This window comes from Acipenser ruthenus, chromosome 19 (assembly GCF_902713425.1).
Source record: "Acipenser ruthenus chromosome 19, fAciRut3.2 maternal haplotype, whole genome shotgun sequence".
Lineage (NCBI taxonomy): Eukaryota > Metazoa > Chordata > Actinopteri > Acipenseriformes > Acipenseridae > Acipenser > Acipenser ruthenus.
Window position 1 is genome coordinate 8,605,588 of NC_081207.1, and position 15,793 is coordinate 8,621,380.

Here is a 15,793-nt window from a genome sequence, read left to right on the forward strand (position 1 = left end):
TTAATGTAGTGCTTGGAGATAACTAGTTAATTTTACTTAGCATGTCAGTCCTCAGGGAAGCAGCACGTTCATTAGAAAGGAAGGAGCTGAAGGACTGGTAAAATAACCTAACACTAACAGAGCAGCATTATTTAAAACCAATATAGTACCAGATATCACTTTTTTTGTTTTTTAAATACAAGTACTTACTTGCTATAACATGTGCTTTGTTCAGAACTGCCTACGTGAAACTTACTTATCAAACATACTTAGAAAGACCGGTAAGATGTATTGATTAAATCCAGGCCAGAATAATGCAGACATTAAAAATTATAAAATTGTGTTTATGCTTGTAAGTTAAAGTAATCTAATGGCACTTTCAAGTGATTTCAAAATTATGTTCATGTGGGGGGGTGGGGATGACAACATAATTCCTGTTGCCAATTTAAACAATGTGTCTCTAATTTATCTGAAATGTGTCCTTTGGGTCTCACGTTGTGGGAGCCATGTTTCGGGGTCTGTTTTTATCTATTTCTGTTATTGTTTATTTAATCTTTCAATTATGGAAACTGTGTTGCTAGCCCAAAAGCGAAACAACATCTTGGGCATACACAAGTATTTTGGCTGCAGATTTTGTTACCAAGCTGCTTGCACTAAAGGCGATAGCCCTGCCTGGGGAGTCTCTTCCTACACATGTTGAAGCTTGATAAGGAGAACTGTCTCCATGGTGATTTTATTTCCCTAGGTGTCAACCATGCTACTCGGTAATATAGGATCCACTGTATTAAATCATTTTCTCACCCATGTGTCATTCGTGGTCTTTGATTTACAGTTCTTTTTTTTCCATTTTGTTATCACATCCTTGATAGTTATTTTTAAAAACTGAGCTCAGCAAGGTTCATAGCATTATGATCTCTACCAAAGACTATTACAAGACGGCTCTAGTTAGTTCCCCACAAGGGCTTTTTGCGTCATCAATGTGAGAGTAAGAGTGAGAGTATATCTGTGTGAGCTTCCCTGCTGACAGTTGTGCTGTGATGGGCCAGCTGACTTGACATTACAGGGAAACTTGCACAGGTGGGACTAATAAAAATCTTGTAATGGTTTTCAAGTAGAGAAATGTATTGCGATGAACCATGCTGAGCTCAAACCTTTTTAGTTAAGCTTCACATATGTAATTAAAAAAGGAGAACAAAACAAGAATTTAAATACTGATTTGTAGGGGAGAGGATTATTTTATGTTGTCCATCCTATTTATTTTCATTGATTGTATGACACATTTTTTCCCTCCCAAAAAGAAGACTTAGTGAAGTCTAAGTGATTCTCTGTGGAAGTCTTGTGTTTAGATTGTAGTGCACCTACAGTATACATGCTGGGTAAATCTTACTCATGCTTTTAATAAGGGAGTGAAGCAGCCCTGGTAGATAGGCCTAATTTACCTTGCACTTCCTTCTTTTTGCTACTGTGAATTAGGTAAGGAGAGCAGTAAATCACAAGATGATAGTGCAGGGAGGACAGCACTGAATATAATACAGTGTATCAGACCCAGAAGATAAGTATGTAGATGAGTTAAAGCATCCCTTTAAGTTATAATATGAGTAAATGTACAGGGTTGAATTAAAAAAAAAAAAAAAAAAACACCTGCCATAACAGTCAGTAGGGACCACCATTCCTCATGATTGAATTATTCTAAGGGGTGTTTAGGTAGGCTAGCAACAGGGAGCTATTTAATCACTTTATATAAGGTACACTTCATAAAAGTGTACGTTACAGATTCTTTCTTATTTTGTCTGTCTCTCCCCAGTATGATCCAAAGTGACTGAAACATTTGCATCTCAATATGTCTGACAACGTAGTTGACTGAAACATATGGGAAATGTTTTTTAACACGAAGCTCTCAGCCTCTCACCACATTTTCTGGTGTATAAAAAAAAAAAATTAAACAATGTCATCTGAATGTCATTTTGGCAGAGTAAATAGACTAATAAGGCTTAAGGAAACACTGTTTGAATCCATATGGAAGTCTGCAGAATGTAACTCTAATGTTGGTGGCACTGAGAAAAGTAACTTCAATTAAAATGTGTGTTCTTGTAAACCTGCGATTTAATGGGTAACGTTGTTTTCCCACGGCCTTTTCATACTTCAAAAAAAATAAAAATCAAGTGAGAGATTTTATGACTAATTTAATGTAGTGTTACAGTAAACTATGGGCACGCATCCAGCTTTTGGAGATATGAATTATGTCTATCTTAGAAATGTGTGTTTTAAGTCGGTTTGTGCTCTCTGTTTTTCTACTCTGCAGGAGTTTAAATAAATAAATAAATAAATAAATAAATAAAATGTGTTAAACCATGTTTGCTTTGCATTCTCCGGTTGTGTGTAATTATTGTAATATATTAATATTGTGTTAGCAGCTCATTGCTGTATTGGTGTAGCTATCAGCACCATTTTACAAAGGTTTGTTTACAAGCAGGCTGCTTCCAGTCTCATGTCTATCATTACTGGAAGGTTAGCCGGTGGCTATTTTTACAGATGGGCATCCCTGTTAACAATAGCAGGACCGAGGTTACCGTTCAGAACCGAGTGCACTATGTCCTGGTGCCGCGTGTCAGTGGCAAGTGCACCATACCCAAGTGCACCATACCCCCTGTACCGAACGCTGGTACTGAATGTCCAGAGTACTGGTACCGAGTGGCACTGACACTGTCTATTGTGTGCACTGACACTATATATATTATGTATTTCACAGCAGACGCCCTTATCCAGGGCAACTTACAATTGTTACAAGATATCACATTATTTTTACATACAATTACCCATTTATACAGTTGGGTTTTTATTGGAGCAATCTAGGTAAAGTACCTTGCTCAAGGGTACAGCAGCAGTGTCCACCACCTGGGAGTGAACCCATGACCCTCTGGTCAAGAGTCCAGAGCCCTAACCACTACTCCACACTGGGCGCATTGACACACTTCGTGGCCAAGTGACTGGTTCACCACGATGGACCTAGAGAACGCCTATTTTCACATCCCCATAAAACCAGCGCACAGGAAGTACCTGAGGTTCGCTTTCCAGAGAACAGTATACGAGTTCTGTGCTGTGCCGTTCGGCCTCTCGCTAGCATCACGCGTGTTCACGAAATGCATGGAGACTATACTGGCCCCGTTGAGACTCGGAGGCATCAGTCCTCAACAGTCTGGACGATTGGCTCATTTGTTCCGAGTCTCCAGCACAGGCACACAAACACACAGAGCTTGTCACCATCCACCTACATCAGTTGGGCCTGAAGGTGAATTATGTAAAGAGCCAGTTAACACCCACCCAGATAGTTACCTATCTAGGGGTCTGCATAACTACATGTTAACCACTGTCAGACGACAGAGTGAAGAAAGTAACCGCCTGCCTACAGCTGTTTCAGTTGTGATTTTCCAGAGGCTTATAGGCCTGATGGCAACAGCATCCAACATCTGTCCATTGGGTCTCCTGCATATGCGCCCCCTGCAGGCTTGGTTCAACCGCACAGCTTGTCAGCCTATGTTGAATCATAATCTCCTGTTGACAGTGTCACAACACTGTCTACAGGCACTCTCTTGGTGGAGACAGCCAGCCCATCTGCATCTAGGCGTGGCGCTGGGCAGCGTCACCAGGAGAGAGGTCGTCACCACAGACACGTCCAACTCGGGTTGGGGTGGTGTGTGGAATGCAGGGTGTATGGCAGCCCCCATGGAAGGTTCACCACATCAATATTTTGGAACTGCAGGCAGAGTACCTGTCCTTGCGGAATTTTTTGGAGCAGGTTCGGGGGAGACACGTGAACATCTATATGGCCAACACGTCTGTGGTGTCCTACATCAACCACTAGGGTGGTTTGCGGTCACCCAATCTCAACCGTGTGGCCCACAAGCTTCTGTCCCAGCGGTGCAGAGTGGAGACTCTATCCCAAGGTTGTGAGCCTCATTTGGGAGAGATTCGAGAGTGCAGAAGTACACCTCTTTGCCTCGCAGTCGACACACTGTCCCGTGGTTCTCCATAAAAGGAGACGGGGGACCTCTAGGGAAGATGCACTGGCACAGCTGTGGCCAGCACATCTACTCTGCATTCCCACCGCTCGTGCTGCTACCGCTATGCCTGGAGAACGTCAAACAGGGTGATTGACACCCTGCAAAACGCCAGGGCAGACTCTACCCGTTCCCAATATGGGTGCAAGTGGGGTGTATTCGAAGCTTGGTGCTTGTCTCGTGGTCTGAGCTCAAATTTTTGTCTTTCAAGGCGGCTTTCTTGCTAGCAATCACCTCCGCTAAGGGGGTGATTGAAATGCAAGCATTCTCAATATCAAAAGTCCTTCGTACTAACCCTGCTTTTCATGTCAACCAGTCATGCTTCATGCTTTTCCAATCTGACAGGGAGCGCCAGCTCCATACACTTTGCCCAGTGTGGGTATTGGCATATTATGTTGACAGGACTAAAAGCTGGAGGCAGGATGAACAATTTTTTGTCTGTCACGGGGCTAAGTCCCAAGGACAGGTCCTGTCTAAACAGCATCTGTCTAAATAGTTGACAGGTACAATTAAGACTGCTTATGAACTGGCTCTGCCTCCACCAGAGAAGCTCATCGGCCATTCCACCAGGGGTCAGGCGACTTCATGGGCTTTGTTCCAGAGTGCAATGGTCCAGGACATATGCAGTACAGCAGTGTGGGCTTCCCCCCATACCTTTACCAGGTTCTACCGACTGAATGTTGTGGACCCCAGCAATAACTGGAAAGAACATTTAGGATGAACTCGCCTCTAATGTTCTGTTGTGAGAGTGGACTGGGAAGCCACCCTCAGCACTGTAGTGCCGAACCCAGGGTTCTGCGGATCCACGACATTTGTTATAATTATCTGTGAATTCCCATAACTTGCACCATTCTTGCAGGCTTGTAGTGTTTTGATGTTTACTGTAATGTGAAAATCTCTGTGCCACTTTAAAAGTCTACTGGGACCAACTGATGGTAAGCCTATTAAAGGAATTTGCTTTGAAAACCCATTGTGGGAACTGACTTTCATTATATATTTATATATGCTTCTCATGTGAAAATGAGATGTGTTTTTCCCACTATTGGCCACTCTCTTGTCTTTGTCTGCTATCTGCTTTGTATACTTTTTTAATGTAATATAAAATTCCATGTTTTAGAAAGACACGATTACAAAGTGGTGATGTGTTTGCCTGATAAATTGTTTGCAATAATGTATTTGGCTCGTATTTTAATGAGGATTGGAGTAAACACATTACATCACTGCAAAGGGAAGCAGAGCACAACAAATATTTTAAAAAAATGACAGAAGAGGTTCTTTTGAAAATCTCAAGGGACTGACCCCTCCACTGTGAAGGGGTGGCTATAATTAGACTGGTCTTGTGTTAAGAGCTACAGCTGTTTGTTTTTATTAGCTATGACACATGCAAAGCTCAGAGACTTGTTACAGTACTAAACTACACGTGCTCTCCACTTTAAAATAGAGGAAAGAGTCTACTGGTCTATTAGTTAATAGAGTTTGGGCAGCATTGTCATCAACAGGACACACTAATTAGGGTTTACTGAGTAAGTGTTTGGAAAATACTGTGTAATTAGTCTGAAATCACTGGGTTTTTATTGAAGCATTATTATTTCGTTACTTCATACTGGTCATTCATGTTGTATTAATAATATAGTGCACAAGTTGTATGCAACATAGTGGTAGTATTTTTATATTTTTATGTACCAACTCTATCACAATAGTATGATCCAGTACACACGCCGGCATTCCATTGTAGTACAATTGCACAATATTTAGCTCCAATGGGCCTAAGGACCACATTTAATATCTGTTTATTTGCCATTGCTGGTAATGCAGTTATCTGTTCATGATTCCACTTGGGTTTTTCTGGGTAATACACTATTATTACTGTGTATCAGTATGCCAATAGCTTGTCTGTCTGTCTCTACAAGGTGAACACGATACTGGCCTTGATTTTGCACCAATCTTCACCAAGCTTTAATCATAAACTCATAGCCTCCAGTAGATGTTTCAGGTTTCATTTGGCTACAATCCAATCAACTCTTGATTTCTATATAAATATTTTCAATCTTTCAGGTACTGTGTGATTGCTATGCCATTATGAGGACCTCCTGTATTTATGTGCACTGGTTTTACTTTTTCAGTAGGGGGTAGTCCAGATTGCACAATAAGTATGTGTCCAATTTAGGGGAGAGGCGGCTCTGAAGGCTTTTCTCTGTGCTGTGTGTACCTAGTCAATTTCCCCCCTATGTTAATTAATCGGTTGTCATTTCAGTGGCCTTAACCTTGTTACGTTGGTGGGTGACATGACTAACCATTGCATTCATGCCACTGAATAGAACCTATGAAAGAGATTCTCATAACTTCAAATTAGTTTCAGGTCTGGGAGTACAGTAGTTTTTAGAAAAATAATGAACTTCATGTGTTGTAAGTAAACTCACTCAGATGGTGAAATCAAACCATGTGATCAGCCCCGAAGATACCAGGAGACAGCAGTTTTTCTATAGCATTGTATTTAAAATATTTGAATTTCCTAAAAGAATGATGGTAAGAAACATTCATTAGATCTTCTTTAATACACATGAAATTAACTATGCAGTACAAACTGCATAATGCATTTTCTGTGCTTACTTCTGATTGATGCCACTTTTCACGTCATCACTTTGGCTTTGCATATAATATATACAGTTGTAGTCAACATACCCTAATGGAAATTTATAATTTCTAGAAATTTCTCAAACAAAGCATTTTAGGAAAAATCTTTAGAAGCAAAAGTCTTGCTTTTGTGGGAGGTAAAAGTTACAAGAAATACAATTATTTATTTCAGCAATTTTTTTGTAAAACTCAAACTGCTAATTAAAAAATATTCATACCCTGACAAGGAAAATGAAATTAATAGCTAGTTGAGGCAACTTTAGCAATAATAACCTCTTTTAAATGATTAGGGTATTTGTCAATGAGCTTTTGACATTTTTGACCATTCTTCAACGCAAAATTGTTCCAGTTCATTCAAATTCCGAGGACTTCTCTTGTGCACAGCCTTCTTCAACTCATACCAAAGATCCTCAATCAGATTTAGATTGGGACTTTGACTTGGCCATTCCAGAATCTTGATTTTATTCTTCTTTTAACCATTCTGAAGTAGATGTTGATGTGTGCTTTGGATCGTTGTCATGGTGGAACATCCAGTTGCACTTTAAACCAAATTTTGCAGCAGAGGGTTTCAGATGATTGGCCAATATCTTTTGGTATGCTATGGAATCCATTTTACCATGTACAGGAGGCTGTGTGGTCCAGTGGTTAAAGAAACAGGCTTGTAAGCAGGAGGTCCCCGGTTCAAATCCTACCACAGCCACTGACTCATTGTGTGACCCTGAGCAAGTCACTTAACCTACTTGTGCTCCGTCTTTCGGGTGAGGCGTAATTGTAAGTGACTTTGCAGCTGATGCATAGTTCACACACCCTAGTCTCTGTAAGTCGCCTTGGATAAAGGCGTCTGCTAAATAAACAAATAATAATAATAATAATAATAATAATAATAATAATGTATTGGAACAAAATTTCCTGTGCCATTAGAGAAAAAAGCAGCCACTATAAGGATATTACCACCTCTGTGCTTGACAGTAGGTATGGTGTTTTTCTCGTTGTACACCTCACCAGACTTTCTCCAAACGTAACGTGACCAAATAGCTGTATTTGTTTCATTACTCCACAAAACCTTTGACCAGAACTCATATCCATCATTCGGATGCCGTTTTGCAAACTTGTAAGTGATTGTCCTTGTGATGTTTTCCTAAGAGTGGCTTTTTCCTTGGCCTGTTACCTTCACCATGCAATAATCGACCTGTGGTTGAAATGGAAACCCCAGACCCACATGCAGCCAGTTCACTTTGAATATCTTTGGCAGTCAATCTCGGATTGCTATTAACCTTCCTCACAATTCTTCTACTTGTTCTTGGTGAAAGAACCTTCTTTTTTCCAGACTCCGGGAGCGTTGTGACAGTACCATGAGTCTTGTACTTCTTGATCATAGAAACAATAATTGTAATTAGGATACTAAAATGCTTGGAAATCTTCTTGTATCCTTCTCCAGCTTTATGACAATAAATGCCTAAGCTCTTCAGATAGCTCTTTACTTTTTCCACTATTGACTTAAGAGGAACGGTAGTTCCTCGCGCCAAGTTATCAGCGAGAACTGCCAGAGACACTCTATACAGCAAGGATAGTTTGTGTTTTCAGGGTATTGATGCAGCAAAAGTAAATCAGCCAAAAGCACCATTTCACTTTTAATTTGTAGTTCCCAACACTCTTAGGTGAAATGTAGAAAAAAGGCATACCTGTCATACAGTAAGAGAAAAAAAGTCACCAATGTAAAAATGTCCTTCTCCCAACGTTTTTTTTGCAGACACTAGGCACTTTTATCCATGCATATATATATTACAGGACATCTGAGTTTAATGACAATTAACTTATTTTGGCAACATGGAAATATACTAGGGAACACACTTATTTTGATGTCTATCATTTATACTAAACGATGTATTGATATTTTAAAATGGACTAGTCGAATGCATCACACACACACAAAAAAAATTGAAGACCCCGGGGAGTTTTATCCACGCATGTGTATATTACAGGACATCCAAGTTTAATGACAATTAACTTGTTTTGGCAACATGGAAATATTCTAGGAAACACACTTATTGTGATGTCTATATCATATATATTAAATGATTTATTTCTGTTTTAAAATGGAACATTTGCCTGCAAAAAATAAATTTTTTATATTATTATTATTTGTTTATTTAGCAGACGCCTTTATCCAAGGCGACTTACAGAGACTAGGGTGTGTGAACTATGCATCAGCTGCAGAGTCACTTACAACTACGTCTCACCCGTAAGACGGAGCACAAGGAGGTTAAGTGACTTGCTCAGGGTCACACAATGAGTCAGTGGCTGAGGTGGGATTTGAACAGGGGACCTCCTGGTTACAGGCTCTTTTCTTTAACCACTGGACCACACAGCCTCCTATATATATAAAAAAGGTCTGGCATGCGTGGGATTTGAAACTATATCCTTCAGTTTTGCCATTGTGTTGTGTTGCTGTCACCAGTGCTACACGATTAGTTGAGAAAACAAGCAGTATTTTGAAAGATGAAGTCAGCGAGCTGAGAATTCTTGGGCCTGTTATTTTTTTATTTTGGAGATTTTTCTTGTCGTTGTTATCGTCATCATCATCATTATGAGATTCTGATCTTGATCTCTGAAAAATGTTGGTTTTCCTGTCAGTGTAACGCTCATTGTGGTCCCTATTGGCGCAAGGAAGTAAGGTTCCTTCTCTCAATACTGGCTGATGAGAGTAATGCTATTTGTGGTCCCCACTGGATAAAAGGAACGTTAATTTCTGTGAATTAGCTGTGCTTGTGTTTTTCAGGCACAATAAAAGCGGATTCAATCTGCATCAAAAACACAAGCCTAGTTAGTAGTAACAATTACCACTACTTTTACAGCCTATTTGCTTGGTGCTGGCCAAGGTTGGCCCAGTTGTTTCTTCTAACTATAGCTTGTGTTTTTGATACAAGTTAGAAGAAACAATTGTGGCAACCTTGGCCCCCATCAGTTTTACAGTTGTGCCTATTTGCTTTGTGCTGGGCAAGGTTGCCCGAATGGTTTCGTGAAACTTGGCTTGTGTTTCTGATATCTCCACTTTAAATGGCTGGGCACTTTTGCTAATTTGCCGTTTTTTCACATTTCCAATGTCTTTTTGTTTCAGATTGGTAATGACAGCAATCATCCTATGTCTAACCTTTTATACTTTCTAAGAATGTTCACCTAGAATCCAGCATTTTCTAGACTTTTCTAGAATCAGGTTCTGCATTATCATATTGAAATGTCTAGCACCTTGTAGACAATACTATAATAGCATCAAAGGGTATGAATACTTCTGAATTAGCATTTTTTAGTAGTTGTATACATCTATTTCTTATAACTTTTTTTCCTCATCCAAAAAAGCAAAACTTTTGCTACAAAATATTTTTCCTAAAATTCTTTGTTTTTGAGAAATTTCTAGAAATTATAAATTTCCATTGGGGTATATAAACTTGTGTGTGTGTGTGTATATATATATATATATACACACACACACACACACATATATATATATATACAAGGCGCTTTACAAATTGTCTTTAGAGAGTTGTCCTTACATGGAAGAGTTGAGCAGAGCATCAGGAGGATTCTGTTGATGGTGTACCAGCTCTGTGAGTCAATAGTGGACTTATGCAATTTGATTATTCTAAAAACTTCTTTATAAGGGGATTTTGCTTTTTTATTTTAAATGGATATAGCAAGTCATTACTCATCTCTTACTGGTTATTTTTATTCTGTTTTTTGTAAATATTAATTTACTGTAACTTACAATACAAACTCAACCTAAACCCAGGTCACATAGATAAAAATATAACAAAACATACAGTCGAGTAAAGTTAAAGATATTTCTTGATGTTTAGGTTGAAGGGTGGAAAGGTAAAAAAGAAATAAAGCAATGACAGTGTTTATCTAATGAATTAGACATTTATTTTTTTGTCCTGAACAATTCTTTAAAACCAAATGTATGTTCTCAAGCAGTTTGTTACATAAAGACACTGTCAGTTCTGTTAAGGTCAGTGTTGTATTGTCATTGGCTTGAGTTCAGAGAGCAGCATAGCATGAATTGTTTATTAAAATAAGTAAATGTTTGTGTGTGGTTTGCTTTGTTGTGTTGCCAAAAGTTAAGAAAGACTCAGTGTGAATATCTGTGAGGATCATTAATGTTTATAATGCAATCTTAGAAAAAAAACATACAGTCTAGTAATGAATATGAGAATCCTTCGTTCTTTAATACTAAAGTGAAAACAACAGGCTTCAAAACAGACATTGTACAGTAGTATCTCTATCGGGTCATAAAGTACAATACAGTTTTGGAATGACCTTGAACAGGCTGAATAATATATGTTTTTATATACTATTTATGATCAGCATGTGCTTAATGTTTAGAGTCCTGTCATTGCTCTGTTCCGTGTTTATTTATTTTATTTTATTTATATCTTTGTATCACAATTTAAGCAAAGAAAGAATGGTTACAGGTCAGCTTTTAAGAACTGCCAAGGCACTGGAGACTGTTATGGAAAGGCCAGGTCATAATAAAGCTTAGTGAAAATGTTGGAAAGAAGCTACAGTATAATGTAAATCCATAACTATCTGTCCAGTGTTAGATGGTCAAGATAGCTAAATTGGTCTTGTTCATATCAATGGGCCCCAGATCCAGTAGGAATGCAAATTAAGTTTTATGTGTTAATCTAAAACCTCTCCAAGCAGTAATTTGGGATCTAGTCTGTAAAACAAAATTGTTCAGTTTTCTTGGGTTTCAGAAACGTGTGAATTCTCAAATGCCTGCACTTATGTGCAGCAAAATAATTCTGAATGGTTCTGTTGCTCCCATATTGTCCTGTAAATGTGCATTTAATTGACTTTGAGCTTGTCTGGAGATTCACAAGGGCTGGGACAAACAGCCTGCCTTGTTCCACTGAAATCATGTAACAATGTATACTTTCAACTCTTTCATTTACTCTCTCTGTCAATATACATGTTATATATGTAGTGTAGGTGGGGCTAGCAGTTAAAGTCGCATGATTTGAATAGAACGAGGAAGGATGCTCAGGCCTGATGCTCATGACAAGATGAAAGCAAACTCAAAGCCAGGTAAAGAGACGTGATAGAGAAGTGATAACTCAATATGGTAACTGTAAATGTAAAAAAAAGAAAGAAAAACCCATTAAATACCATTTGGGGCGTCCTCTCTTTAATATTTATTTATTTATTTATTTATTTATTTATTTATTATTATTTCTAAATATTTGGCCGCTAACAGAATTAACGAGTGCAAGAACAAGGTTAAAAAGCTAAGAAGTTGTACATGCACACTAATTATTTTTTCAAATGTTATTTTGGATTCTGGGCTGGCATTAATCAGCCTCTCCAAATGGCTGTGTTTGGCATGCATGTTCCAGGTGGGAGTAACTAAAGGGTGGAAGATTGACTGCTTATTGCTCATTCACAGATTAGCACTGCAATAATAGAAGGGAAAGCCACTGTAACAGGATTCTCAGCTACTGTAGTCACATGGGCTGCTCGGCTAGGTTTCTGTGGGTGTGGGAATTAGGTGGGGGGGAAGTGGGAATATTCTCGTTTTGATCAGAACAAAAGATGCAATTCAATACATAACATCAAGATACAGTAATTATCTTTCATAACCTCTGTGTATACTTTTTGTTTTTTTTGTACTATGTTTTATTCCGGTCCTGAGAATTCTACAAAATCCAAGCAATGGTTAATGCTTTATTATTCCCATAGAATTGGATAGCAATCAGATGTTCTGTTATTTTGTGAACTGAAATTGTCTGGTTATCCTCAGTGGCACAAAGGCTGAAGAGCATTTGATTTGGGATTACCTTTGATCTCAGAAACCAGACAATAAGCCCACCCATGTTCTACTGCTGCTGGGACTGACCACATTAGTCTCTTCTTGTCTTGGTTACCCATTATCGGCACAGTATTTTGTAAGCTAAACTCATTGTACTGCAAAGAAAAATAAAGTATGTTATCATGTCCCCTGGATGACAAATATATTTTCTTTTGTTTCTAATATTACACATTTAAGCACTCTTTGATGGTGCTGTGGAAAACGTAACTGAATTGAACAAGCTGTCCTTTGGGTGCAGTGTGAAAAAGATGACTACTGTTGTAATATTTTCTCAACCCGTCCTTGAGACCAATGTTAGCTACACTGAGTAGCTTAATGCTGTAACGATTACAGATGTCGGTAACACCACATATTTTTATGGTTGTCCTCATAGAATGCCTTCATCTGCCATACAGTGTTGCTATTTACCACAAAGGAAGAAGTGCCACTACCTTAATGGTAAAGTTGCAGAACTGGTTCTTTTTACAGCTGATAATAGCATAATACAATATAATAAATCAAAGTTTATATGTACAGTGAAGCCACACTCATAAGGCAAGTTGAGAGACCGATAAAATGTCTGTTGATCTTCTTAGAGAGGCAATGTAACGGAGGCTTGAGACTGCAAATGCCAGCCTTAATATTGAAGGTGTCGTAACAGTCTGTTGGAGCAAAATCAGGACTAAAAACTACTGAGGTGGCCTTTTAAATTGCATTATTTATTTATTAATTTATTTATTTGCTTTGGGTTTCTCCATTATTTTAATTATGGAATTTTTAATTTTGACTTGTCAATCATATGTGCACAGAAACTGAAGTACATGGAATGTATTTCACTGTAGATGTGTATCCCTTTTGTTGCATTATATTTACAATGCAATGTTCCAAAAAAGCCTTGTTTGATCTAATATTAATCTGACAAAAGGTTCCCATGGCAGAATTATGCCAGCAATCCGGGCATGTCCTGTCATAGACTTTTATTTTAAACCCTGAACTCATGGGAAAGATATTTCTGGATTTGTTCCTTTCGGGCTCGGAAAAAATGTGGCAGCTTTCTAGTGGCAGGTGCAGTGTCGTAATGAGCCTAAAATAGTTTATAAGCTAAATAGATTTCAAAAATAGCTGCTGTTTGGGAATACAAAGACAATAAGGATGTAAAAGTTATTACAATGACAACAAGCAACATACTGTATATGAGCGTTCTGCAAATATTGTGAAAAAATACTCTATTGATAATAGATTTGTCTAAGAAACAAAAGAAAACTTACAAACAAGGCCATTTGGTCCACTAGTGCTCAGTTCCTAGTACAGTAGCTGATTGATCCCAATACTTCGAGTCTTAAGGATTCAATGATTCAGCATTGACAATGTGGCTTGGTAGCCCATTCCATACCCTAATTACTCTCTGTTTAATGAAGTGCCTCATAACTTCTGTCTTAAGTCCGTCTCTGCTTCATTTCCAAATGTGTTATCTGGTCCTAGTCTATGTGCTGAGTCTAAAGTATTGGCTAATGTCCCCTGAATCATTCTTTGTTCTAAACAGTTTCAGTTCCCTCAGCCTTCTCCATGGGAGTATTCTGGCTGCTCTTTTGGTCTAGAATAGTACAGTGGTATGCTTTCCTAATCTGATAAACCAGCTGTTAGTATATTATTATTATTATTATTATTATTATTATTATTATTATTATTATTATTATTATTATTTCTTAGACGCCTTTATCCAGGGTGACTTACAATTGTTACAAAATATCACAGTACAAAGTATTGCATTACAAAATATCACATTACAGAATATCATAATACAGATAAGAGGAGATATGAAAGTACAATAAGATCAAATTCAAGTAAGAGAAATAACGAATACAGTAAATTATAAGAGCGAGTTTGACTAAGAGCAGTTAAAACTTATTGTAAATATTTGCTTATTAGTAAAGTCCAGTAAGAACACGTAGTGAGTAAAATCAAATACAAGATACAGTAAGTAGTTATAGCTAGGAGCAGTAGTTGAGTGTGGCAAGGTATGGAGCAGTTCAGTGCAAGTACAAGCTGATGCAAGTATTGGTACAATTGGGTGCCATATAGTCCAGTATGGTCGAGAGTTGTGATATTTACATATGGTGTCTGAACAGGTGTCTTGAGGAGGTGCCAGAAGGTGGTCAGGGACTGAGCAGACCTGATATCCCTGGGTAATGGTTGTAATGGTTAATTTTACAAAGAGAATGTTATTGGGTTAAATGTTAACATTCCAGGACATGAATTGCAGTTGTTTTAAGAATGACATCCCACTAAACAGTGGTGGATCTTAATACCATTCTCCGTAAACTCCTTAAATGCTGCTCTATGATGGTCCTACACCCGAGTGGCAGGTGATTCATCTTTCTTTGGCCAACCCTATATATTTAATTTAATTGAACGGTTTACAGATGTGTAGCAAGATGAGATCACAATCAGTTGCAATCATACACTACACTACACAGGCCTCATGGGAGTGCCAGCAAGCTGCCCTGTCTTATGCCATCCATTATAAAGGCGGAATGAAAGTATACATTAAGGAAATACAATACTAGAATATGGACATAAGTCACTGCAAACACTATTCAAACTGCTATACAAAATGGACCAATAGCCTAGGACATTGGGAAACGTTCTTAATTGTGTACCAGTAGTCACAAAGCTCACACGCCACCCGTAATCCCTGGTAAGATGCCTGAGAAAACGAGGACAAAATAAACTTTGTCAATATGACTTATCTGAAATGTATTAATCATGGCATGAATGCAACTAAACAAGTCAATCTTGTTGTTTCGGTCTTTGGGCTCTTGTACTACGTCGTGGGCCCCATTGCTTTGAAGATGTAGCACAGAGGGTCTTGAATGAACTAGGTTGCATTGAATACATACAATATAATATGAAAGGTATCAAGCTCACCTCTGTATTCAGTATTAAGGTCCATCTGCAGTCCCAACATGCTGCCAACCACCTTTTTGTTTTGCTTTTTGAAACTGTTAAATTTGGATGCAACATGACATCACTCACTTATCCCTTTGGTTTTAAATAAAGAAAATGAAAATAAATAAAATTAAACTGTTCTAAAATGTTTACCAGTTAAATCATTTGATAAAGTAAAACTGTTTTCAATCCTATGGTATGCATGTGTTACAAGAAATTCTATGTATCAGGGGCCAACACCCTATTAAGTCTTCACTTGACTGACCTTTAATACAAGACTGTTAAGAAGCCCATTTCACAGATCTCAAACTTTTTTGAAACAGAATTG